Here is a 26594-nt window from a genome sequence, read left to right on the forward strand (position 1 = left end):
TGTCTGTGTGCCTGACCTGCGTGTCTGTGAATTGTGCATGCCATGGATGCATGACACATGTGTGTGACAATGCAGAGATTCAGTAAAGCAGCCAAATTACCCTTGTAACCGCTGTGTTTGGTGTGTTTGGGGCCAGATGGATGTGACTGAGGTGAAGTGTGTGCATGTGATGGGCATGAGGCATGATGCATGTGAGTTACATATCATTGAATGTTTCAAGAGTCCATTGGACATGCATGGAAATGTCCATGGCATGCACCATGCCTGTTACTGTGTGTGTTTTGCCTGGACTGACCCATGTGTTGTGGAGGGACATGATGGAAGTGTACTTTGACAGTGGTGCTCATCTGCTATTGCTTCCTGTCTAGGGGACCATTGTACAGTGCCCTGATGCTTGTGTTCTTTGTCTCCCTCTACGCAGCGGCTAGTGAAGAAGAGGGCGGAGACGGCGCTGTGGAGCAAGGTGGCGGGGATGCCCCCACGGCTGCAGCGGAAGGGGTGGGTGAGCCCCCACAGGGGCCTGCTACGGTGGGAGACGGTGAGGAGCCATCCAGGTTGGTGGTTTGCACAGAGGAGGAGGAGGCCGCCACTGGGGCACACATGGGGCCTGGTGGGGGCATCCCTGCTGGTGCAAGTGGTGCAGTCCAGGGCCAGGGGCAGGAGGCAGCACAGGTCACCGTGGAGGGGCCTGTGCATGTCGCTGTCCCTGACCCTGTGAGTGCACCACCATGCACCAGCAGGGATGCCCCGTCCCAGGCCTGTCCGCAGGTAGAGGGGATGTCCATGTCACCTGACTCCCCTCCACCTGCGGACGTGGGAACCCCTGGCCGTGCGGAGAAGGTCCTGATTGGGGTCGCGATGCGCACGGCTGTGATTCGTGATGCCGTGCGTGCTTCCCGGGAGGAGCACGCACGTCATCACGAAGTGCACCGTGCCGACGTGGCCCAATTGGGATCGGCCATGTTCGGGGGTTTCCTGCATGTGTTGGCCAATGTGGCGGCCCTCTCCTCCTCTGTGCAGGCTATCCACCAGTCGTTCTCCTTGCCGTCTTCCAGCCCAGATGCCACCAGGGCCCCCTGTGGACCTGCCCCGAACAATGCAGCCAGCTCGGTGGGGATCCCATCCCTGCCACAGTCGGGAGTCAGAGATCCAGCAGGGGTGGACACCAGACCAACTGGACCCCAGCAGATGGAGGATGTGACGGCATCATCGGGCACGGCACGTGCACGACGGCGTCGGTGGTTTCCATCAGCCTGGATGCCGTCGTGCTGGCACAGGCAGTTGCGTCGGAGGCAGCAGCAGGCTCAACGTGGGAGGCATCATGGCTCGGGGCCATCAACATCAGGGGTGCAGGCATCGGCCGGAGGGCAGGAGAACCCTGGAATGGGAGTGGCTTCCGTGTGGGAGAGGTTGTGCCAGCGGATAGGTGCGGAGCGGCAGCGGGCAGAGGAGGAACGGCTCACGATGGTCAGGGCGGAGGACTCCATGCGGAGGGCGCTGAGGCGGGCTGAGTGCCTCGAGGGTCTTCGCAGGGAGTTTGAGCTGGACACTGCGTTATCCCTGCGGGACCTCGGGGCCAGGGAACATGCCCGCCTCCAAGCCATTGACCAGGAGTTCGATGATGCCCTGGCCCATGACAACAACCAGTGAGCCGTCCGAATAGCCCGCTGCCTTTGTATATAGTTGTATAGTTAGGGTTAGGTTTCCTTTGTTTTTTTGATTCTTTTTTGGTTGCGATTGGACAATGCACCACTTTTTTGTATATAGTTCACTTTTTAGTTAGTAGTCAGTTAGGTTTAATTTGGTAGGGCTCATGGACCCAGGATGATCTTCTTAATTGGCTTATTTTAATTTTTCAGAATTTTTTCTTGGACATTCATCTTGTTTTGTTTGATTTGCTTTGTGTTTTTTCTTATTTGCTGTTCAATACATATTATTTTTTTAATCTTCAATGTGTCGTATCATCTCATTGCTTTCAGGCATGTCATGTTGGGTGTTTTGTCATTCACTTGCAGCCATTGTGTGTGACAGACATGTGTTAAATTGCATTATTTACATTGGGGGTGTAACATGTAATTGCCTTTGATATGTGGGTGGGTGTGATAGTTGGTTGGGCCTTTTGGCAGGGGAGGATGGGCATTACGGACATGATTGGGGAATGTTGGGACCCAGGTGCAGGGGGGCATGGATTGGACATGGGTGGGGGCCTGCTGGCAGGTGCCCCACAGTGCTGGGGGGTGGGGGTGGTGGGAGACATGAGTGGGGGCCTGGTGGAGGGTGACCCTGCACTGCTGGGGGGTGGGGGTGGTGGGTGACATGAGTGGGGGCCTGGTGGAGGGTGACCCTGCACTGCTGGGGTGTGGGGGTGGTGGGTGACATGAGTGGGGGCCTGGTGGAGGGTGACCCTGCACTGCTGGGGTGTGGGGGTGGTGGGTGACATGAGTGGGGGCCTGGTGGAGGGTGACCCTGGTGGCTGGGGGGTGGGGGTGGTGGTAGACATGAGTGGGGGCCTGGTGGAGGGTGACCCTGGTGCCTGGGGGGTGGGGGTGGTGGGAGACATGAGTTGGACATGGGTGGGGGCCTGCTGGCAGGTGCCCCACAGTGCTGGGGTGTGGGGGTGGTGGGAGACATGAGTTGGACATGGGTGGGGGCCTGCTGGCAGGTGCCCCACAGTGCTGGGGTGTGGGGGGGGGTGGGAGACATGAGTTGGACATGGGTGGGGGCCTGCTGGCAGGTGCCCCACAGTGCTGGGGGGTGGGGGGGGTGGGGGACATGAGTTGGACATGGGTGGGGGCCTGCTGGCAGGTGCCCCACAGTGCTGGGGGGTGGGGGGGGTGGGGGACATGAGTTGGACATGGGTGGGGGCCTGCTGGCAGGTGCCCCACAGTGCTGGGGGGTGGGGGTGGTGGTAGACATGAGTGGGGGCCTGGTGGAGGGTGACCCTGGTGCCTGGGGGGTGGGGGTGGTGGGAGACATGAGTTGGACATGGGTGGGGGCCTGCTGGCAGGTGCCCCACAGTGCTGGGGGGTGGGGGGGGGTGGGAGACATGAGTGGGGGCCTGGTGGAGGGTGACCCTGCACTGCTGGGGGGTGGGGGTGGTGGGTGACATGAGTGGGGGCCTGGTGGAGGGTGACCCTGGTGGCTGGGGGGTGGGGGTGGTGGTAGACATGAGTGGGGGCCTGGTGGAGGGTGACCCTGGTGGCTGGGGGGTGGGGGTGGTGGTAGACATGAGTGGGGGCCTGGTGGAGGGTGACCCTGGTGGCTGGGGGGTGGGGGTGGTGGGAGACATGAGTTGGACATGGCTGGGGGCCTGCTGGCAGGTGCCCCACAGTGCTGGGGTGTGGGGGTGGTGGGAGACATGAGTTGGACATGGGTGGGGGCCTGCTGGCAGGTGCCCCACAGTGCTGGGGGGTGGGGGTGGTGGGAGACATGAGTTGGACATGGGTGGGGGCCTGCTGGCAGGTGCCCCACAGTGCTGGGGGGTGGGGGACATGAGTTGGACATGGGTGGGGGCCTGATGGCAGGTGCCCCACAGTGCTGGGGGGTGGGGGTGCAAGGGGACATGAGTTGGTGTTCATTAGTTCAAGGAGACATGTGCCTTTGCTGGGGGGCATGCCCATGGTGGGTGGGCTGCCTGCGGGACATGACCAGGGATGCAGGGTAGTCCCCTGTGGTGTGGGCTGCCTGCAGGGGCCGTGGAGGGTGTACAGGGTACACCTGGGAGGACCCACACTGTCAAATCACATGTGGAACTTCCCGCGCACCCCTGAAATACACGCGCCCAGGCTGTTCGCGTGTGGAACTTCCCGCGCACCCCTGAAATACACGCGCCCAGGCTGTTCGCGTGTGGAACTTCCCGCGCACCCCTGGAATACACGCGCCCAGGCTGTTCGCGTGTGGAACTTCCCGCGCACCCCTGAAATACACGCGCCCAGGCTGTTCGCGTGTGGAACTTCCCGCGCACCCCTGGAATACACGCGCCCAGGCTGTTCGCGTGTGGAACTTCCCGCGCACCCCTGAAATACACGCGCCCAGGCTGTTCGCGTGTGGAACTTCCCGCGCACCCCTGAAATACACGCGCCCAGGCTGTTGGCGTGTGGAACTTCCCGCGCACCCCTGAAATACACGCGCCCAGGCTGTTAGCGTGTGGAACTTCCCGCGCACCCCTGAAATACACGCGCCCAGGCTGTTCGCGTGTGGAACTTCCCGCGCACCCCTGAAATACACGCGCCCAGGCTGTTCGCGTGTGGAACTTCCCGCGCACCCCTGGAATACACGCGCCCAGGCTGTTCGCGTGTGGAACTTCCCGCGCACCCCTGAAATACACGCGCCCAGGCTGTTCGCGTGTGGAACTTCCCGCGCACCCCTGAAATACACGCGCCCAGGCTGTTCGCGTGTGGAACTTCCCGCGAACCCCTGATATACACGTAGCCCGCTCCCCCAGACCCGATCGCGTGTGAAACTTCACGCGAACCCCTGTGATGCACGTACCCTGCTGAAATCGCGTGTTAGACTTCCCGCGCACCCCGGTATACACGCACACGTATTTTTTGTCAGCGGGTGTCCGTGTTTGTGGGTACCCCTTTGCACGTCTTTTTTCCTGGAGGGCCACAGTATGGGACATTCATCATGGCAGTATATAGGTGCGATTTGTTGGCGCACCTTTTGGCGCACATTTCTTACAGCCGCAGAGACGCTACCGCCTGCTTTCTTGTGGCGGTCGTGTTTGTGCCTGTCCGCTGGTTTGAGCGTGCGCTTTTTTCCCCTATTCTATTCCATGAATACGTGTTGTAGGCGAGCGTGTGGGCGTTCCGCGCACTTGTGCCCTGTACTTCCCCCGTGACGCCCACGTTTTGGCAAGTTGTTCCCCATTCCGAGTGTTACGCCCGTGTTCCGCCTACTTTTGTTGCGTGCGCCGCGCTATGTGCGATTTTCGCTGTGGCCTGTGCGATTTTCGCAGTGACCTGGCACACGCTGTTAGATGGCCTGTGCGCCAACGTGCGCCGCGCACTTTTTATCGCACATCCGCTGGCTTTCTCGCGCACGGCCTTCCATGAATCGACGTGCGCTGCTTTTCGTGCGATTTTCGCAATTGCACTGCGATTTTCGCTATTCCACTGCGATTCGCACGTTTTTGCCCACTTGCGCCGCGCTAATTATTCCATGAATCGGCCTCATAGTGAGTAATAAAAAAAAAAAGGTACAAATTCAGCGCCTGATCAACTGTGCCCACCCCAGGTCTAAAACCATATTGTGTATCTGAGAGAATGCCCTTTTCAGCAATCCAATGTTCCAGTCACCCTGTAACACTCTCCCAAATATTTAGAATAAGGTGTTAAGAAATGGGTCTATACAACTATGGGCTTGCAGGGTCCCCTTTCTTAAAAATTGGAAAAATAATAGCTGATACCAAGAGGAAGGATACTGTCCGGTCTTCAAAAAAACATTAAAAACAATGGTCAACAGTGGTAGCCATAGATCAATACGATCTTGAAAGAGGTCTACCGGAATAACATCTGGGCCTGGGTTACGATTACGTGCCTGCTTTGCAATCGCTGAAGAAACGCCTTATGTAAAAATACCAATGAGATAATGGGCTCTTGACATGTTGTTGAAAAAAAATCGGACCATTATAAAGACTAGAAAAATGTTCGAGTCAAGCCTTTATATCTACAAAGGATTCCTTTGCCCTCTTGGTATCTTTATAGGCAGGCCTGCCATTTTCAAATCGCCAACACTTCTTAGAGACCTGAACGGAAACAGCATCCAGCAGTTGCACCCAGGCTGCCTCATCCAACTCAGCCTTCCACTTTCCCAGAACTGCATGATACTTTTCTCTGGCCATAACAATATCACTTTTGGAACTGAGGAAATGTTAAGACCTCCAAGAGCAACTTTTTTGCCAAAACAAAATCTTCATTGAATCAGGCTTTATTACTAAACTGATATTTCTTCTATATTTATTCTGAAAAGGTCACCATTAGTTCAGTGAAGTTTTTGGCAATAGAATGGACATTATAAGAGTCGTTCAATATAGTCAAAATACGAGTCAAATAGTCAATATAGTCAAATAGTTCAACTCAACCTACCCTGAACCCTTGCTCATCTTCGCATACCTACTTTATTGGGCTACACTAATGGGAACCCCTGTTCCTCTAATGCTCCAAATTGCTTTTAATTATCTCCCCCAGATTGGCTTACCAGCCCACTGCCCATAATTACTGGCAGGTTCCTCAGGCTCTCATCTCCTACTCAGAACCAACTATCAACTTTGGTAAACACCAGCCCTCTCTTTCAACATTAACCAGCTCAGACAGCGTCTCAGTATCCTAACTCTCTCCCCTTGCTTTTCCCACATACCCCCACCCCCCGTTCTTCTCTCCTTGGTACCTCAACATTCTTGCAACTTACCTATTTGCCACTCGACAAATGTATAAATGTGAAAATGTAATTGCTGATATTTATAAATGCATTATAAATTGCCAATCAACAAGTCACCACCACCAGAACCCACACACCACCACCTCAATGTGACATGTGACCCATACTGTATGTTAACTATATATATGTTTAATGACCAAAATCTATCGCACTGATATGCATTACACAATTTATCACCTCACAACACCACCTATCACAGCCTTGATAAAGACTACGGTCGAAACTTGCATTGGCTTTTGTTTCACCTTCAACTAGCACACCTTGCTAGAACTGTGATCTATGTGTCTTACCACATTAAACCCTTACTGATGACTATGAGTCAGGAGTCCCTTCTCAATCATTTCAAATATCAAGCAACTCCAGCAATCTAAGGTTACAACCTTGGTTAACAACCCACCGCCAGCGCCATTTTAACGCAAGGTGTGTCATACCAGCCAGCATCTAACCCACTGGGAGCATTGGAGTTTGGTTCCCCAACAAACCATGCGCCAGGACACAGGTACTATTACACTCAACCACTAACTCTAGCCAGTTGCGCAGAGGACCACCATCCTCTCAACTCCAACCAATTGAACCAGCTATGAATGACCTTGTGGTGCAGTTTGGACTCCTTAGAAACTTTAGGGTGTCTGTGTTAAAGAATTTCCACTTAGCACCTGAGATCATTAACTGGTGGGAGGGAGAATAGGGTCAAGAGGCGAGAGTGTCACTTTTTCTGCATAATATGCTATTCTAAGCAGAGTTCCCAGTTATACAATTTCAGTCTCTATGGAAGGCCATGTGCTTTAAGTGACATTTGTATCAAGGTTGTGTAAATACTCATGGTGATCTATCGTTCTATGTCTTTATACCATTTTTTCAAAGGTTATTTTCCATGTCGACTGCTTCCAGAAAATAGTTAAATTAACCTTTTGATTGCCTGCCCCTCATAATTCAAGCTGCTGGGAATTCAATGATTCCCAATAGTAATTAAGGTAGACTTACGCCAATAGGGATAATGGGACAATTATTTATATTAGCATTTGCACCTGGAGAAGACAGTTAGCCAATCAGGTGTCTGGAACAGTGGGGAGAATACACATCATCTTCCCACTGTTTCAGCCACCCTAGACTCTTCCCCGGGTGGTGCCAATTTTTGTTTTCTTTTTAATGTGGGTAGGCAACAGGGAGCCTTCCCCTATTGCTTCCACAACTCCCCACCCCTTTCAAAATAACCCCAACCCCTTCCCTACCCCTCCCCACTTACCTGCTGGCCCAGAGCTTTGTGACCCGGTTCCAGCACTCCTCCTGTCTCCCGGATGCCTCTATAGAAATGGAAAAGAGACTTAGTCCATTTTCCTTATGGCAGCGTCCATCTTCTTATTATTTTTTTGCCTCGGGAGATCGCCTGCGCAAGTGATGTAAATCTCCTGTCGTGTGAATGGCTTTTACACCCTCAGTGAGAGGTGGCTATGGCCGGTAATGACCCACATCACTCGCTGAGGCACTTTTCTCAGGGCCTACCTTTGCTCAGGCTGGCGGGCTGTTACCGGCCATGGCCACCTCCCACTGTGAGGGTGAAACCCAACCCACAGTGGAAGTCATTGTTGTCTTCCTCCAAATGAGAATGTTTGGAATTTGGACAGTGACTACTGAGCATTCCAGACTTTATGACCGCAAAGTCACTGGGAAAGCATTTCTCTGCATCCAACAAACCTGCTATGCAATTTTCCAGCAAGATTTCATTTAACACAACACTCCAACCTAACCTAAAACAGCAAACTGAAAGCTAAACACATAACAAATCTTTTGCTTTTGTAATGAAACTGTCTACATTTAAACATTGCACCTAAAGCAAGTTCCAGTCAGGTCAGGTTTACAATAAAATGTTTACCTAATAAAGACAACCTAGTTATTTAAATGTTACAAAATGAAACCACATTTACTTTCCTAATATGTTTTATGCACTGTACTCAGTATTAAAGTAACATTGTTTTCTACACCACCACACTCCAAAACCTTTATTGCTACTAGAACCATGTGCTAATAGCCGTATAGACTTAAGGAGTAGTCATTATTGCTTGGGATAGTGGTCTGTTCACAAATTATGGCCCATGGATTTGTCTCTGGCCTAACTTAGCCGTGGGTCATTATCCCACGTTAATGAACCCTCCCTCGGTCTATGAGGCCATAGTGTATATAAATATATACATCTGAAGAGCACTACATGTGCAAACGATCTCTTCTTCATTGTGGTTGGTATGTTTTTGTAGTAGTCTAGTTACACATTTTTTCATTTCTTTTTAAAGAACATTGTATTTATATATTTTTAACAATATCATAACAAGCAATAAACAGAATATGAATTACAGCGCAGATTCTGTGAATTTAAGAAATTCACTTTTCTGGAGAATATGAACCCACAGTTAATAATAAGATAGGTAATACAATGAGCTAAATTCAATAGTCAAGCATAGAAACAGAGATAAAGAATAGAAAGGAAAAGAGAAAAGAAAACAAGGAGAAAAAAGAAAAAGAAACACAAAAAAACATTGATAATGTACCATCACACCCCCAAACCAAAGCCCAATAGATAGCAACTAAGAACAATCTTCCATAAAGATCATTAAAGGTTGACCACACTTCTTCATTCATATCCAAGTGGTCTTTATCTTTGTATAACACTTTCTCAAATGTAGATTACACCACCAGTCTTTTATCCAAGAGTCTATATGAGGCTTTTTCCTCGTCCTCCACACTTTTAAAATGTGTTTTTGCGTGACCACCAGTGCTTTGACTAACCACATTCATGAACAAAATGTAGCACCTTTACGACAACCACTCAACCATAATATTGTTATGTGTCTGACATCTCGAAATTCTTCCATCCACAACCAACTACATGTGATCCAAAACCTTTCTTCAAACCACCTCAACATGTGTAATAATGATCCACCCGGTCTGCCACAACCCCAACAACTGTCATCTTACTGAAACCCCAAAAGAATGCATCCTATCCGAAGTAATATATAACCGTCCCAAAACCTTCTGTCTCACAAGACGTGAATTCAGTATGACAGATTCTTTTATTGCTCCTTCCCATTTAATATCCATCAAAACACATTCTAAATCTGCAGACCACTTTGAATGTAAACAGTCCCATCCAAAAAAAATCTCTGCCTCAATTGGCATTAGTCATAGAAAAGTTGATACCATTCGTGGTGAATTCTCAAAAATGTCCAAAAGCACAGGCCTATCCACCGGTGGAGCATCCAGCATATCAATCCTTTGTGTTACCAGATTACATAACTCCACATTTTTACTCTTCTCAATCTTCGCTATATCAAACTTAAGCTGCAGTTCCTCAAACCCTAAAATGTGGTCTCTATCCAACAAGTCACCCAAACACAATACACCCTTTAGTATCCAACTATTCCAAAACAACATTTTATTATTCCTCTTTATTAGTCCTCTGAATTACTGGGTTATACCATAAGGAAGTTTCTCTGTGTAGCCAGATAACTTCATCATTCTCTTCCAACCAGTGACACAAAGCCTTATAAGTTGTTTGTATTGTGGGTACAAGCTTAGTTAATAGTGGCAATTTAGATACTGTGTAAATGTTCATAAGACGGTAGGGAGATGCAGCCCACTTTTCCAAGATTAGCCAAATTGGCGGATGCAACACATTATGAGGGAAGTACAATGCACATTTTTAAATGCTAAAGCCCCTATAATATTTTTCTAAATCCGGATAATCAAATCCCCCCATCGCAATCTCAGGCACCAGAACATATTACAGGATCCTTTTAATTTTTGTATCCCCCATAAATAATCCTTAAACACTTTGTCAAACATACACAAGTACTTTTTTGGAACTGACAACGGTAGAGATTGAACTTTATATAAAACTTTAGAAAGCAAAGCCATTTTAATAACATGAATTCTGCCCAATATATTCAATCTAATATTCCTCCATTTATAAACATCCCTCTGAATGTTTAAAACCACGTTTTCAACGTTAACAATAACAATTTTCTTCAGATTTCACACCAAGCTTATTCCCAAATATACAACGCCCTTATCCGACCATTTAAAATCCCAACCCTCAAATCACCTTGACAATACCCTTCAGTCAAAGGAAAAATGTCACTCTTAGTCCAGTTAATCTTATGACCAGACAGCAAACTAATTTCATAAAAAATGTCTCTCAATACCAGGCAACAGATAAAAGGATCAGACAGTGCAATCACTAAATCATCAGCATATGGCAGCCCTTTGAGGTCCACCGTCCTGGATCTCCACATTCTCACAAATGAATAAAAGTAACGGTTCTAATGCAATATTAAACAAAAAAGGTGATAATGGGCAGCCTTGCTGTGTGCCCCTATACAGATGAAAGTACTACGACAGTATTATTGACCAAAATCCTTGTCAAAGCTCCATTATGAAGACAGTTCACCATATTAATAAAAACTTTACTAAAACCCATTTTACCTAACGTAAATTCCAAAAACGTCCAGTTAACAGTCAAATGCTTTTTCTGCATCAAAAACAAATAATGCTGCCTTTGAACCATAATCAAATTTAGAACCCAGCACATTAAGCAATGTTCTGTTGTCATATCCAAACCGATGACCCCCAAATCCAGATTGTGACATATGACTCACTTCACCAATACAACCACTTAACCTGTTTGCATAAAGCTTGGCTAAAATCTTCATATCGACAATAAGTAGTGATATTGGATGATAATTCTCGCATTTATAATGATCCTTGCCATGTTTTGGAAGCAAAGTAATTAATGCCTCTTTCATAGTCAAGCACAATCTCCTTTTCACTATTAGAGAGTTATATCGAGTGCATAAAATTGGAGTGAGCAAATTAGAGAATTAACAATAAAATTCCACAGGTACACACATTATAAGAAAATGTATTGTGGGTCTCTCAACAGAGGAATGTTTTAATTGTCTCTCTTTTTCCCATTCCACAGCGTCTTTGTCTACCTTATCCTAGTTATTTGAATGATCGTTTGTTTTCAACTGGGCTATTTTTCATTTTTCTATTTCATTTGATAATCTCCTTATGGGAGAGTGAATAATCAAAATACATTCTGAGTCTGAATGGCTCATGGGTTAACTGCTCACCCATGACATTTTGCAAGTTTGAATACCGGCAGTGCTGTCTCAATTCTTCATACTTCTGAGGTTGATACATTGAGTACCATTACATAAATTAATAATAACAGCTACTGTTAAAGTGCTTAGTAGTGGAAGAAGTCTGTCATGCAGCACTATATACAAATCTGTCATTATGATTATTCCTTTGAGGTTTTGCTATTTTAGTCCATTATTGTGTTGCAATGGAACACACTTTACTAGTATTCTATTCAACACTTTATAGAAACCCATGCAAGTATTAGAAGCATTGCAGCTATGAAGCCATTATTAAAATTATACCGAAAATACACTTTTCAGTAAAAACACAGGTAGTGAACATTAATCGTCCAGTTCTACTTCCTGGTACTTGCACACAAAACTCCTTTAGTGACAAATTAAAAAAGGTACGAATAAGATGGGTTGCTTAAAAGGAGCAGTAGAAACCACAAGGTAGTTTGTGTGCATTCACAAAGAGGGTAAGCTATGATCAGGAAGGTGAATAGGAGTGTGAATCCGAGGTTAGGGAAAGAAGTCAATGGACAGCTCAATAAGTGGTTGGCAAATCCAAACGTTTTGGCTTATGTATAGGTACTGGATAGGCATACAGAATTATTTTGCATTCATTTATTTGAAACACTACCTGACTTTTGTTACTGCCAAAAAAGGATTCTGGTTCTGATTCTGACTTCAGAAGCTTAACTTTCGACCCCACCTCCACCACATCTCTATGACATGTGCCCTCCAGCACTGTGCGTGTTATACAATTCTCGATAAGGCACTGAGACAGGCCGTTGGGATTAATTTAGTGGTATATAAAAACTAAAACCTCTTAACAGATAGAAACTTTTCAAAAGGTAAGGAACACTCTGCAGGTGACATGCTTGGAGCTGTATAAATCAACTGAACATGATCAAATAATTATAAATGCATAAACAGCAGTAACACTTTGGAGCACCAAGGAGAAGCAAAGGTAGCACAGGACTCCCCAAATTCAAACCCACCAATGAAAGCCTATTGGCTTAACATCCTCCACACCTGTTTATCTCGGAGGCGATGGGGGCAGTGCCCATGGACTGGAAGCCTGTCATTATCTCCTGAGGGCCCAGTGTATGATCCTGAAGGACCTTCCCCACCATATTCAAGTAACGAATCTCTGAGCTCACCCCATCTTGGTAAGATTCCACGCGGTGCAGCCCTTCATAGAGAGTACCTTGGAGGTTGGGAAAGTTAAACAGAGTGAACATGAAGTCATCCCTACTCCTACAGAGTGAGCTAGGGGGTTATATCCTTCATACAGAGGGAGTGGGGTGTATATAGAGTTTGGAGACAGGTGAGTAAGATGGTGCATTGTTTTAAACAACATGTCTTATGAGGTAGGGCTCAAGTGTTCAACATACATATAAACTGCTGGAGGGGGCAGTGAGAGATGTGTCATGTACAGTCCTGGGGTTTATTTAGTGCTGCTGCATAATGACAATTAGGGCCTCTTTAAATGCTGCCAGAAATGGAAATGAAAGCCATTTGCCAAAGAGCACACTGTGTGGTCATGTGGTAAAGCCGGACCAAATATTGCATACTTCAATAGCTGCTTCACAACATAAGATCTCCCAAGCTGAGGAGGGCATTCGGACATTGAATATCTTTCTTACAGGAGGCTACATGACCAGTATAAGACTCCTACTAGATACCAGACGTCACATACAACATTAGAGGTATGCGGCGGGAGGGGCACAAGAGTAATACATAATCTCCAAAATTGACAAAAAAGTGAATGAGTAACAGATATCCTGCAATAGGCAGGTAAGCAGTAAGTAAGTAGTGGTAAAGCAGGATACCATACATATTCTGAAAGACACAAGATCCCCGTCCACACCCATGTCTTAAAATGAATATGCAAAGATGTGACAGTGTGTGGTCAAATGATGGTTGGGTGAATTTCCCTCTAGTGGGACTGTAGGTTTAATCACTCTCTACTGAGGTGCAGGAGGATGGAGGTGATAGACTTGGAGTGGAGGAGGCCTTGGCAGGATGTCAGCCCCAGAATATTGCATCCAGCGGTCCTGCCATGCAAGGTTGCAACCAGTACACAGATGCCAAAGCAGCATTCCCACCAGATTGGTGACCTATACATATATTGTGACAGCCACATCTGTCAGGGCATAGAGCTGGTAAAACAACTCAGAGGGTAAAGTGCCTGTTGCAGCCACCAGCGAAACCTGCGGGTATAAATCGGTATAAAGCATCCACTCCACCTTTGACCCCCCCCCAAAGATTGATAAATGAGTGAGTCATAATAGTATTCATGCTATATTATTTAAAGCAAATAAAAGCTGCACAGCTCTGCCAGTAAGGCATATATACATATACATATTTAAAACAGAAGGGTCATGAATAAACAATGATGGTGGAGAATGAATATGCAATACAGGACATGATAAAAAAGAGGCATAAAACATGTCATCAGCTATCAATGTTTACTGTAGTCCAACATGAATGACTTCATCCTAAAGGCAGTGTGCACAATTTCACACACGCTGCAAGAATTGAAACCTGTTTAATCATTTTGAAAAGTGAGGCTTACCATCTCCAGAACTGGGCTAGAAATGTCAATATGTATGCATTAGAGTCCAATGCAAAGCCGTTTGTTTATCAGCACGAGAAGGCAGACAGGCACTGACAACGTAAACACAAACATTTGCAAACACATCAGTGTTGGCTTTTTTGCGTAGAAATGCCATAGGTCTTTGCAAGGTGCTGCCATAATTGTACTACCAGCCTGTAAAATGGCAACATAATATCTGCATACAAGCCAAAAAAGAAGGCTTTGCCAATGTGTGTTTCTAAGGGCACTTTAGTGCAAGGGATATATGCAAACAACTCATATAAATCAAGTGCCTAGAGGCAGACTTGGTTGAGATATTTTTATGAGACGAGTAGTTATTTGCAGCCGCAATTAAGCCGTTAACTCAGAAGACTTAGAAATAACACTGGAGGAACTATACAGTACTATGTATGAAGTTAATGTGTGATTGAGAAGCTCAAAGAGATCCCAGGGTGTTGTGTTTTGGGTGGGGAGGGGCAAATAGTAGTCGACATTGGCCATTGGGATTAGCATAGATATGGGCAGTCAATGGACGGGTAAATAACCAATCAACACCCATATCCTTGTAATCTGGCACGGGTGGATGTCCTTTTTGATTTCCTATTAACTAATACAATGATGCTGTTAATTCCATCTCAGAAATGGTAGCCTTCTAGCCAGGCCCCCTTTTATAAGTTCCATGCCAAAATCATAGGAACAAGTGCACTGCTGCATCAGTATCCTGATCTGCAGTGCTTGCTCTCTTTAGAGGCACAGAGCAGGTTCTGAGGTTGCAGGAGCTCTCCTGCCAGCTGTTGTGACAACCAAGCCACTTCAGCACAAAGGCAGCCTTTAAGGTCTGCACCTCTGTTCCAAAACCACAGTCATTAGGAATTGCTATTCTGTAATTGTTTAATCTTTAAACATAAGGCCACACCTGAGTTCAGGCTATGGTGGAAAGTAATTCCCAAAACTATAAGAAACCACATCTAACTTATATCATACATGTGTCAGCACTATTAGGGCAGTTCATCTGTGGAATGGTTATGTGTATTCTTGTCAGACAGCTTGGCCCTGACACTAGCAAAGCAAGAGGCTGAATGGTTGTCTCTTTAATTTGATCCTTCATGAAGTTGTGTAACACCTCTCTAAAGGAAGCCAGCCCCTCCGCAGGGGTTGGCATGGGAACATCAAAGGACAAATCCTACACAAAAGGACTAGCCACACACCAGGGTGTTGCATACTAAAGGGCATTTAATGCTATAGGTGTGAGAAGGGGGTAGAGTTAGTATAGGCAGAGAGAGCTCAGAACAAGTGGGGGAAGGTTCCACCATCTTGTTTCTCTCTGTAAATATATGTCATTCCTGTCCCTCCCATCCATTTCCTTAAGGGCAGAGCACTTTGGGTCTGATGTCAGAAGGGAAAGACCACTTGTCATAAGGATAGGGATTATACGGACGTCTTTCCATTGCACTCCTCATATCCCACCTACCTCCTAGCTGTCCTACCATGCAAAGCATTCAAACTATGGGTGGCACTTAAGTGCCACTTAATAGCCAACACTAAAAATGGTATAAAGTCATAGAACCTGACTGCATGACCCACCTGATTTGCATTAGTAAAATGACAGTCAAAATCACACACCTGGGACTCTAGTCAGGAAATTATTCAACACCACTAGACCATAAGACACAGAGGTTGAAAGTTTGGAAAATTATGCTTTGAAACACATCTAGAAAGCACAACAAGGGAGAATCAATTCTAGAATAACGGTGGACCACTTTGTATACATTTGGAGACAAGTGCATTACCATATGCCATGTATGGTGTTCTTAGTGCCACTTTCCCTAAATCTAGAGTAAAACAGATGTAATACAACCCTCTCCTTTTGAGGTATGTATGCGTCTAATGCAGTTCATTCAGGTGTTTTTAATTGCATGTTGGGTATTTGGTGCTGTGAGATTGGTGCAGTAAACATACTTTGGAATGATTTAGAAAATATTCCTTCTATCACTTTGTTGGCAGCAACTAAACATGGGAGAATACATTTTGCTGAACCTACCCAATCACAGAATCTTCACTGTAATCTGGGTGATTCAGATTTGGTCGAATTTGTAAGAGATTTGGGTGACGAATTCATGTTAAGATTATGGCAATTCATGCTTGTGAAGTGTTGCGTAATCAATGGGTTGCACAAGTCAGACCTTTTCCTGACAGCACATGTTCAAAGCAAAACATGTATACATTAATGGAATTGGACAGAAGTTCAGAACCTTTCCTGGGAGGTATTCTCAAGCACATGTCTAAATGACTAATGGCTTGCACCTTTCAGTTTTTTAAATATGGAAATGAATATTAACTATTTGTTTGCAGCTGCAAAACAATGTTGATCTTTAATAAAACACGTAGGGTCTGATTAACAAATAAAATGTCAATGGGACGCTCCCATTTAAAAATATTTTTGTAGATTAGTCCCTTAATGCCAAATTCATGAAAATGAACGCAAACAAATTTTGCTTTGCAGATAATGCATTTTTATTCACATTACTTTGACAAATGCAAGATCATCTTTTTCAGGGGGATGCACAGCAGAACAAATATTGCACTGGTCAACCCCCTCACATACATTGTGTCAGGAGCATTTATGGTGCTCCCTGCACCAATAAGACTCTTACTGTAGATATGTTATGTGCTTTTATCCCAGTTAAAGAGTTCATAACATTGAAATACCACTGACAAATGGTATTACTTCAAGGACTTCAGAATCTACTTTATTAATGCTTGACATGTGACTGACTCTGCCTCAGTCCTACCTGCCCTTCTGACATTCTTGACCTACCCATTATGTTAAACGGGATATCATATTGTGCCTCCTTTATTGTATATATTGGCCTAAGCCCAGTCGCTCTGCGAAGAAATCCGCGTTCCAAAATTCCGATCTTAGATCGACTTCGCCGCCATTTTAGGTCCATCCACCATTTTGATTTCTACTCCAAAGTAATTCTGTGTTCTAAAATGGTGGACAGTGTTTCCCTCTTTTAACTGAGCCGTCCTGACCTTTGTATGAAAGTTAATGTGTAAACTGTCCGTTGGCCGAATGTTTGGGTCGAGTAAAGAGACCTTTTCCCATGCCTGACTTGTAGACAGAGGATTATCTGCGCCAACAAGTCCGATCCGCGGACATACATCAACTACAATGCTGTCTAAATACTGAATGTGGACACTGGCTGAACTACATTGTATAGGACATGTGTTAAGGCTTAATGTTGAATCCGAGAATACACTGTTGCCATTGTGACTTGTTTTCGTACAAACTGAAGATGATCCACATGCATATAGTTGGACAAACTAGAAGTGAACTCGGCACGAACCCTAGACCGAGTATCATTAACCTGTAGAGGGGCTGGACATTATGATGGATTGGAAATGTATAAAATGAACAACTGTTTAGACATCCAGTACCTCTCACTTCTGACACCGAAAGGGCTGGTATTCACTGTGATGTACTGAGGGCCAGATAGCTATCTGATACTTTGTTTCTTTGTAAATTGTACAGTTATAGAATAAAGATCTGTGAATCTTTATAAGCCTGGGTTTGGTGTATTTCCTTTTGGGGTACTCAGCCTCGATATTTCCTTTTGCTTTTACAATTATAAGATGAATAACATCTATTGTTCTCATGGAAGCAAACCCAGCATGATGAAAATGTATGTAGCCCTAATGCATTGACTGATTCTCCTCAAGCCCTATCAGCTTTTTGGAGTTCAAAGTCTATCATTAATTTGCTATATTGTCTCATTATACAGATCAATAATACCCAGTGTGTTGACCACTGAATCACGAAAAACAGGTTTAGGCATGCCTGGCATGTGATTGACTCTGCTGGTCAGACAGACAATCTTACCATTCCCCACTTGACATTTAATGATTTGGTCAACTACATAAGGATAAAAGGCTGAATTATTATCCAGATTCAAATTTAGGACCAGCAGGTTACACCTACATCCCTACAGTAGGTGCATTAATCTACTGAGATATCTTATTGCAGAGTTTAATAAGCTGACCTACTTGGATAACTTGGATAACATTCCCCGATGCACAGGACTCCATGCCCTCTTTGGAACCTCCCCCCATCTAGCCTCACATGACCCCTCCCACTTGCCTCATCTTTCCTTCCTGTAGCCTTTCAAGGTATTTTGCGTTTGTTTTCTTCCCCACAAATCAGCCGAACCCATCCCAAATTCTCTCAAAGGTTTTATGACTCTAAACGAAATTCTGACAGATTTGAGGTGGAAGAAAAATCCATGAGAAGCTACAAACCTACCTGTATCTCACCAGGATGTTCACAGGAGCGCGCTGATCACTTTTGAAAAGTTCTCCCAGGCTAATGAGTGACTGTTTGTGCTCAGGTGTGTTTTCTGTTTATTGATTCATTGGACTTCTTGCCTACATGGGTAGATGTGATATTAATGGTCAGTGTCCAGTCAGCTTTATGCTGGTGATTATGTGTCATCACATGTTGCTGCCTTCTTTCCTCTGTATGGTAATGTCCTTGGTATTGAGAGCAAACAATGTATTTAGTGTATGTTCCACCTCGTTGATTTGCAATGCCTTTTTTCGGCCTATTAAGTCTTTGTTAGTTTGGAATCTAAATAATCAGGTTTCAGGTAAAGTAGCTGGATCTTTGATAGCAGTAAATTGGGTTGCTGATGAATTATAAAATCAGCAGTTCATGATTCAGTTTCTGTTTTTTAATTAGCATATTACCACTATTACCAGGAATTCTGTTGCAAAGATCTTGGGATCTCCATCATGATTACCCACAGTTGTGATACTCAGTTTCCGACCTCGGGAGGATAAAGGCACACGTTGGCTGAAGGAGAATCAAACCCTTGTCTGTGCAGCACCTGGACCCCATCGGCAGGGCTTTCAATGGGATAAGAAATCGAGAGGGGCACAAACATTTAGCAGAACAATATTTGGGGACAGATCTAAGAAGTGTATGGGGTGGAATGAGAATCACAAGCAGCGAAGGAACCTTTAAAAGATATGGGCTTCAAGTAATTCAAGGGGTGGCTTAACTGGAGCTGTTGAGCTGTTTTCGCACCTGGACTGATAGAGAATAAATTCAAATAATGTTTCCTTCATATTATACTTTCCCTTTTCTTCAGTATTAGTAAACAAATAGTCTAGTTCCAGATATCTGAACCTGAATATGAGTGATAGTGACATCTATTGGGCAAGAGCAAAATTGTCAAGGGTCAACTGTTCATTACTTTAACGATCTACGAAATCAGGTCTGGGAAGTCAGTTCAGGGAGCTCCAGCAAAGTCTGACCGGAGAACAATTTTTGGAGACTGCAGGGGCAGTGGCCTGTTTAGCCCCAGCCCACTTAAAGCCCTACTCATCAGAGCAATGTGCACTACACTTTAGAGCTATCCACTGTTCCAGGCCCAAGGAGTTTTTTTTTGAGGGAGACATTTTTAAGGTGGATCATGCCAAACAAATGATGTTATGGTTACATTTTTGAGACTATATTGCATGCCCAAAAAGGTTAACAATTCAAAATGGAAGCAATAGGTCCGTGGACGGATAGCGGCACATACTAATGTGTGTATATTGAAAAGGGCAATGCATCTGTTATGGTCATGGCAAACACTATAGCCTCCTACCATGCATACCATTGACCAGGTGCTGCAGCCATTGGGTGTGGTTTCGGGTGGCTCCATGTACATATGTGTTTGTGTGCATTCATGTATGCATTTTTGCAGTTTGCTTAAGTGCGTCCTCACCTCCAGGGAGGCTTCGTGGTGTTACAGTGCAGACATGGTCAGGCGGACCTCTCAGAACTGAGAGGAAACATCCTACATGGAAAACGGATGGATTGTTGGTGCTTCGTAAGTCAAAGATGGTCCTGGACTATTCAAAGCATCACAGCAAGAGCCTTCCAAGGCTATGTAAAAGCTGTGCCTAGTAAGTGTGTTTGTGTGAGAGAGTGTGGGTGCGCACGGGTATGTGTGTGCGTGTGTGTGCTTTTGTGGGTATGAGCGACAAATCAAGCTCTGTTATATTGCTCTTAGATGTGCATATCTTAACTTGCATAACAGCAGTCATCTGCCGATTCCATGAGAGCAAGCCTTGATAAATGAGTCCAAATTGTTTTTCTTTGTCTCTAGTAGGAAAATACACAAATAAACAGTCATCAATATCGATGTCCTGAGTATCTCTGAATCCCCTTCAGAAAATGCTCCGAGGAGATCACCTTTTATCTTTCTTAGTGGAAATTGAGATGCTGTCATCATCACTCATGCAAAAGTGTGTTTGCATTTTGGGAACCTGGATTTGCTTGAATGGTTTAATGAATAGTCATGAGATGCAAATGTGGTGTAATAAACGCATGGCTGCACAAAACAAAATATATTGAGAAAACTGTATTTTTCAGTGGGAAAATGCTCATTTGCATATTACAATCGATTCACTTAGAATTTAAAGAAGCATTGGAAATTACAGTGCAATGCTCTTTGGCTATATAAAAAAAATGCTAATTTCCATTCCTGCGGCAGATACCTGCAAAGTAAGTATGCTTTTTTATCAAAGTGCACTAAATGCTAGCACAAACGTGAACGCATACGCATTCACGGACCCAGGGCAGGGAAGTTTTTTTTTTGTTTTTTTTTTTCTTCCATGCGTACGTTTTATTAGACTCATTGACATTGTACACGATTGTTGTCTCATATTGTAGTGTAGTAGTTTCAAACTGCTCGATGTCTTAGTTTGATAATGATTCCCAAAATAAGTCAGTGTCTATACATAAAAAAACAGCGAGAACACAATAAAAAAACGCCATGCATTAAGGTTGGTGAGTCACGTTTGAAAGTAGAAAAAATCGATGGATACATGTGTATTGCGGCTATTTCAGCAAACTAAAAAAGTAAACCGCAGCAATGTGAAACAGAAAAAACAGAAATATAAGATTTAAACAGACAATCTAAAAAACACAGAAAAAAAGAAAAAACAAGCATTGGCAAAGCCAACAGTTGGTTAGTTTCCGCAGGTAGACATGTCACCCCTTTCAAATATTTTAACATCACCACGTTAATATATTAACATTTTCTTAAATGAATTGAAATAACATTGCATTACATGTAAGCCATGGATTTCCCCTTTTTTTTTACAAAACAAACACTTATATTTCATGCTACTAGTGTTTACATTTTTCCTATGAGGAAAAAAAAAAACAGACAACCTAAGTACTTTCATTTGAAGCTGTGTGGTGGGACGCTGCTTAGAAGTCAAGCAGCTGAAGACACCCCTGATTAAAGGTTCCATTTATGTAATGAACCCTGACAGGGAGGATTACTATTTCATGCAATGCGTTACAGGGCCGAGCAAAGCACCGAAATGTTAGCACCAGGTAATTACCAGACTGGGTAAAGTCCCCAACCGAGGGGTTTATTGCTATTAGCATCCCGGAATGTTTTTCCAGGATGCAAATTCTTATTTTTTTTTAAGTTGATAAACAAAGTGTTTGCCGTTCCACAATTTAAGAAAACTACTAAACAAAATGGCCACCATGGACAAGGGCAAAGGGAACTACACATGGTCCCTTCTTCCTTTCCATGCGGGCCATTGCTGCAGGGGTTGAGCTGGAACACTGAGTGCTCCAGGTGCCATGAGGGACGACAAAGCTGTAGGTAACTAGGGCGAGGGGGCGCGAGGGTGGTGCAAATTGAGGGTAGTGGGTGGGTGGACTTCCATGCTTTCCAGCAGTAAAGATGGTGGCCTTCCGCTTCTGAGGAGGCTCGGAATACAGACTTTACCATGAGATAAAGCCTGCGTTCTGAGCTACCTGATTGCTGGGGCACATTGGTTCTGACAGAGCATAAACTGCAATTAGCCCATTCCATTTCATACAGATAGCTTTGTAGACAGAAACTGCCCTTTTAAATCATATTAATCTGCCATAAATCTACATAGGGTTCACCGGTATGGCTGCAATTAACCCATTATGTTTTAGACAACTGTTGTTGCAGGCTTAAATGGCTGTTGAAAATTAATTAAATGTGACAAACATTTCAATAACACTTAAAACATGTGAATGGGTACGGTAATCATGCAACCATGCAAGCAAGAAAAAATGGCAAGTCCAACAATTATTTCTAGTTTCACAAGCAAGTGGTACGGGAAACTATATAGTTAATATAATTAGAACACATTAGCACAATTGCATGCACACTGATTGGACCCACACCTGGGAAAAGAAATGTGACAGTGTGAAAAGCACCATGGCGATGTCGGTTCTTTCTGCAACCATGACCACCAGCGCTGTTTTACAAGAAGGCTTCAACCAGCAAGCTCTCGGTGGTGGGTAGTTGGAACACAACAATGTAAAATGGAATCAAATGTCTACCCACCCCAAGCAAGCTGCAGGTGCAAAAGCAATCACCTTCTTCTTGTCCCTCTCAATGACCCTAGAGTGAGCATTTTGTCAGCTTCCTACAGAATTGCATACATTGCATGCTTTTTAGGTGGGCTGGGCAAACTTGTTAGAGGATAAATCATACCACAGAAATGTGGATGGGCTTGGAAAACTTGTTAGAGGATAACTCGTACCACAGAAATGTGGGTGGGCTGTGCAAACTTGTTAGAGGATAACTCGTACCACAGAATTGTGGGTATGAAGTGGTCCTTCAAACCGTTTCAACTTGTCCAGGGATTAGTTTGGAAAATGTTGAGGTTCACAAAGTGGTTGACAGTTAGGGCCCTGTGATGGATCGAGTACAGCTTTTGGAGCTTGCCTTTTGATTTTAAGCATTGTCCCAACAAGGCCATTTTCCCCCTCTGAAGTCTTATTGGTAGATATTTCAGAGTGCCTAGATATAAATACACCATTGCTAAAGTCTAGTATAGAGGAAAAGAACGCATTTACCAGCTGTTCTTGGTGGCTGAATGAAAACAAACATAATAATTTGGCACAATTGTCCTGAACAAGAGCCGATTAATTTGTCTTTGTGTGGGACCATTGTAATATGGTTATAAACAGTAACTCTCAAATTGTACACTTCATCAGTGGACAATGGGAATAGGCCTAGAGCAGAGGAGCAAAATAAAGGGTTACATGTTTTGCATCTGTGGTCACAGAGAGGAAATCTCAGGTTTTCTATCATTGAGTTTCAATCTATTTGTTCTACCCAGCCACTGATGGCTCACATACTGAGAGAAGAATTGGCATTGGTGATGGTAAACCCATCCAGATGAAGCGAAATCTAGGCCGCATTGATGTACATATAGAATTTCAGGTTGAAAAATAGTTGCAATTTTTCCAGAGTCTGAAGGTACAGGTTGATAAGCACTCAGAAGTTCGCTGAAGAATCCCACATGCAACTGGGACGGAGGAGGATTCAAAACTGTAAGAACTGTCAATCAACACTGACCACATTCTACAAAGCAAAATGGCTCCTCAGAACTATTAAACAGAAAGTCCAATATTTTTAAATGTTGGACTCTGATAGGGAATAAGGGGGTGGTCGCCAAAAGTTGAATGCTGTCATTAGATCTAATAATACTGGCAATCTGGCACTGCCACCGGCTGCCATTCTTCTGACATTGCCAATCATACACACTATCATCAATTCACATCTAAGACCCATGATGCATCCAGCCTGTGTGTTATTAAGAACATTAGCTGTTCCTACATTGGGGAACATTAGATACAGACTCCCAACAGGCGCCTGATAAAAGGGTGCCTTGAAATTGGATGCACGTTGGCTGGATGTGCCAGATTAGCGTCTGTGTTTCAGCAGGCATCTGGCAGAGAATACTTCACCTTTCACTATCACCCATTTGCCCTGCCACAGTTACAGTGAATACACACACAGTACTATGTGGACATGCACTGTGACCATGCCTTCTGGAGAATGTGACCAACACATTTCAATGCATTCTCTTGCCTTCCCCCTACATAGAACATGTACACATCTACACTACCAGCAGCCCGTATTCCTACTGGTTTTTTTTTTTCGATCCGTGGACCTTATGCTGAGTTTGCAGGGATTTTTTAAAATTGTTTATCTTATCTTAAAAATAAGTGGGTTCCAATCCCTAAAGCACACCTTCATCCTGCAATGGGAGGATGCAGAGGGCAATAGAAACACTTTTTCGAAATGTTTTAAGTATGGACTCTGTGGACGCCACATGCATACTATGGACGAATATGAGAGCCAATTAAAACACCATCAGTCATTCTCTAACCAATGGGAATTTCTTTCTTTCATTAACCTGTACAATGTTGTGTTTTAACTCTGGGCCAGTCAGCGGACCTAAACCAACTCTTCAGGTTACACAATGGTGGAAGCTGCATCAGCAGATTAGTCTGCAAGCAACAAATAACTTTAATACAGCTGTCCCCTTTTTCCACTTCTATGTGTTTTCCAAAACAGATTTTCACCAGACCAAGTAAAAATCCTAATTGGAACCATACGGTAGCTTCTTTCACAGGTGTGGCTTAAATCCGTACAGCAGTTTGGTAAGATAGACTAAACCTAACAGAGTTTGAATGAAAAATGCAACTTTTGGGACCCCATGTAAAACTCCCCTCCTTAAATGAACCTTTTCAAAATAATTCTGAGGGAGTGTAAATGTTTACCTCCAATTTTGAGGAAAAGTTATTACTATGGCGTTATGCACACGTTCCAAGGGCGTTATGTACCCATTCTATGGGCTATACCGGGGGAAACGGCCCAGCAGCCCGAGTTAAAGGCCTGAGCAAAGTGAGGGCCTTTATCGGGGGACCTGGTACATTACCCGCTATATAGCCTGTCGAATGGGTATATTACACCATTTGCACCCATCCCATGGAAACACTTGTGTATAGGCGCGTTATAAATGCCATATCATATCATATCATATCATGGGCTGGGATGGGGCTAATTTAAGATATACTTTTTCGGGAACGTGTGGCCTCATGGCAACCGGTTCCTGGAACGAAAATGCTTTACAAGGATGGCTGCCATGGATTGGAAAGGTGGGGCTCTGTATGGAGACCCTCTTCCATTTCCATGGCAGCCAAAAAAGTGGAACGGAGAGGAAGCAGCAGCTGCGGTGGCAGTGGCACTGGCCGCCTCTGCAAAGAGGTAATTGGGTAGTGGAGTTCGGAAAAAAAGGGGCCTGCAGTGGGGCAAAGATGGGGGCTGGGGGAACTGGCCATCAGGCAGCTTGGAAGGCGGGCTAGATGGCCAGATTCAGCCTGCGTTTCCAGCCTCCTGATTGGCTGGCTCCCTTCCGCATGGTGCTAATATCTAAAACTGGTGTTTTTCTGAAATGCCTAACCTTTTGGTCTCTTTTAGGCTGCATTTTTATTTAGCACCCAGAAAATGTAGGTGTTTTAGACTAGCTGTGTCCCACTTTAAGGAATAATGAATTCATCAGAAGGATTCCTCTGGCACACAATCATCCTAATGAAGAATTCACAGATCAAGCTCTAGCCTCATACATGGGACCAGACTGTATACTTAATAAGTTTGAATCCCGGCTGGAACGACTCATTCTTAAAGGCTTCCGAGGTCATGAATTGAGTACCAATAAATAAAGTAATGATAACAGCTATCATAGAACTTAGATGCTGAAGGAATCCAGCATGGGACACCATATGCAAATCCCTGATAGCTCTTATTTGAATGCAAGTGAAGGAATACCTCATTTCCCATTGCATATTTCATTACATTTTGGGAAGCACTTCTCCATCGGGGCGGAGAGGGGGGCACAACACACAGACAATAGTGGAGATGGTCTACAGTTTGTTTTCCAATAGTGGTGCCTTTGGGGTTGGGCAGGAAGGACCCATTGACCATGTGAGGACCGCACTATAGTGAATGTAGAGAGCTGTGATGGCCACATATCCAGTTGAGGCTACAGCCATGCTTTATGTGTGTTCATTGGGGCATACAGACCTGAGCATTTGAGAAGTGTGTGATCAACAATTAACATTTTTCAAAGGTTTTCTTTTTAGTTCAGAAAAGTCAGTCACTTCCCCTCACTGTGGGGTGGAGCCACTGGCCAGCGTGAGTCTGTGGGTATTTGGGCCCACCGACATGAAGATGCAACCAGGACATCGTTAATCCATTTGTGCCACGAGACACTGAAACTGGCCTATGCCAGGGGCTTTTTTGTGTCCCACAAGGGTTTGTAATCACTGAATTTACTTCCACCTTCCTCGTAGTGGATTTCCAACTTGCCTGTTGCACAAGGACAAAGGGGCAATCCCCTGCTACACTGTCAATATGCATGGATCCCAAGGAAGGATGGATGTGGAATGAAGGAGTGCACACTGGTCTCTCGTAGGGTTCATTTATGAAACACCAAAAAGAAAACTATTAACATGTGCACATCATGCCATATGGCCATTTGCGTTTTAATTATGAGAAGCTGGTTTTGGT

The 26594-nt window shown here is 44.7% G+C and overlaps 1 protein-coding gene across 2 annotated transcripts in view; it reads right to left on the minus strand.

The window, feature by feature from the left end:
* Window positions 1-26594, minus strand: part of PHEX (phosphate regulating endopeptidase X-linked) — a 1520886-nt gene that overhangs the window by 248416 nt on the left and 1245876 nt on the right. The window lies entirely within an intron of this gene.

The sequence above is a fragment of the Ambystoma mexicanum genome, chromosome 7q (genome assembly GCF_040938575.1).
Source record: "Ambystoma mexicanum isolate Mex_15411 chromosome 7q, UKY_AmexF1_1, whole genome shotgun sequence".
Lineage (NCBI taxonomy): Eukaryota > Metazoa > Chordata > Amphibia > Caudata > Ambystomatidae > Ambystoma > Ambystoma mexicanum.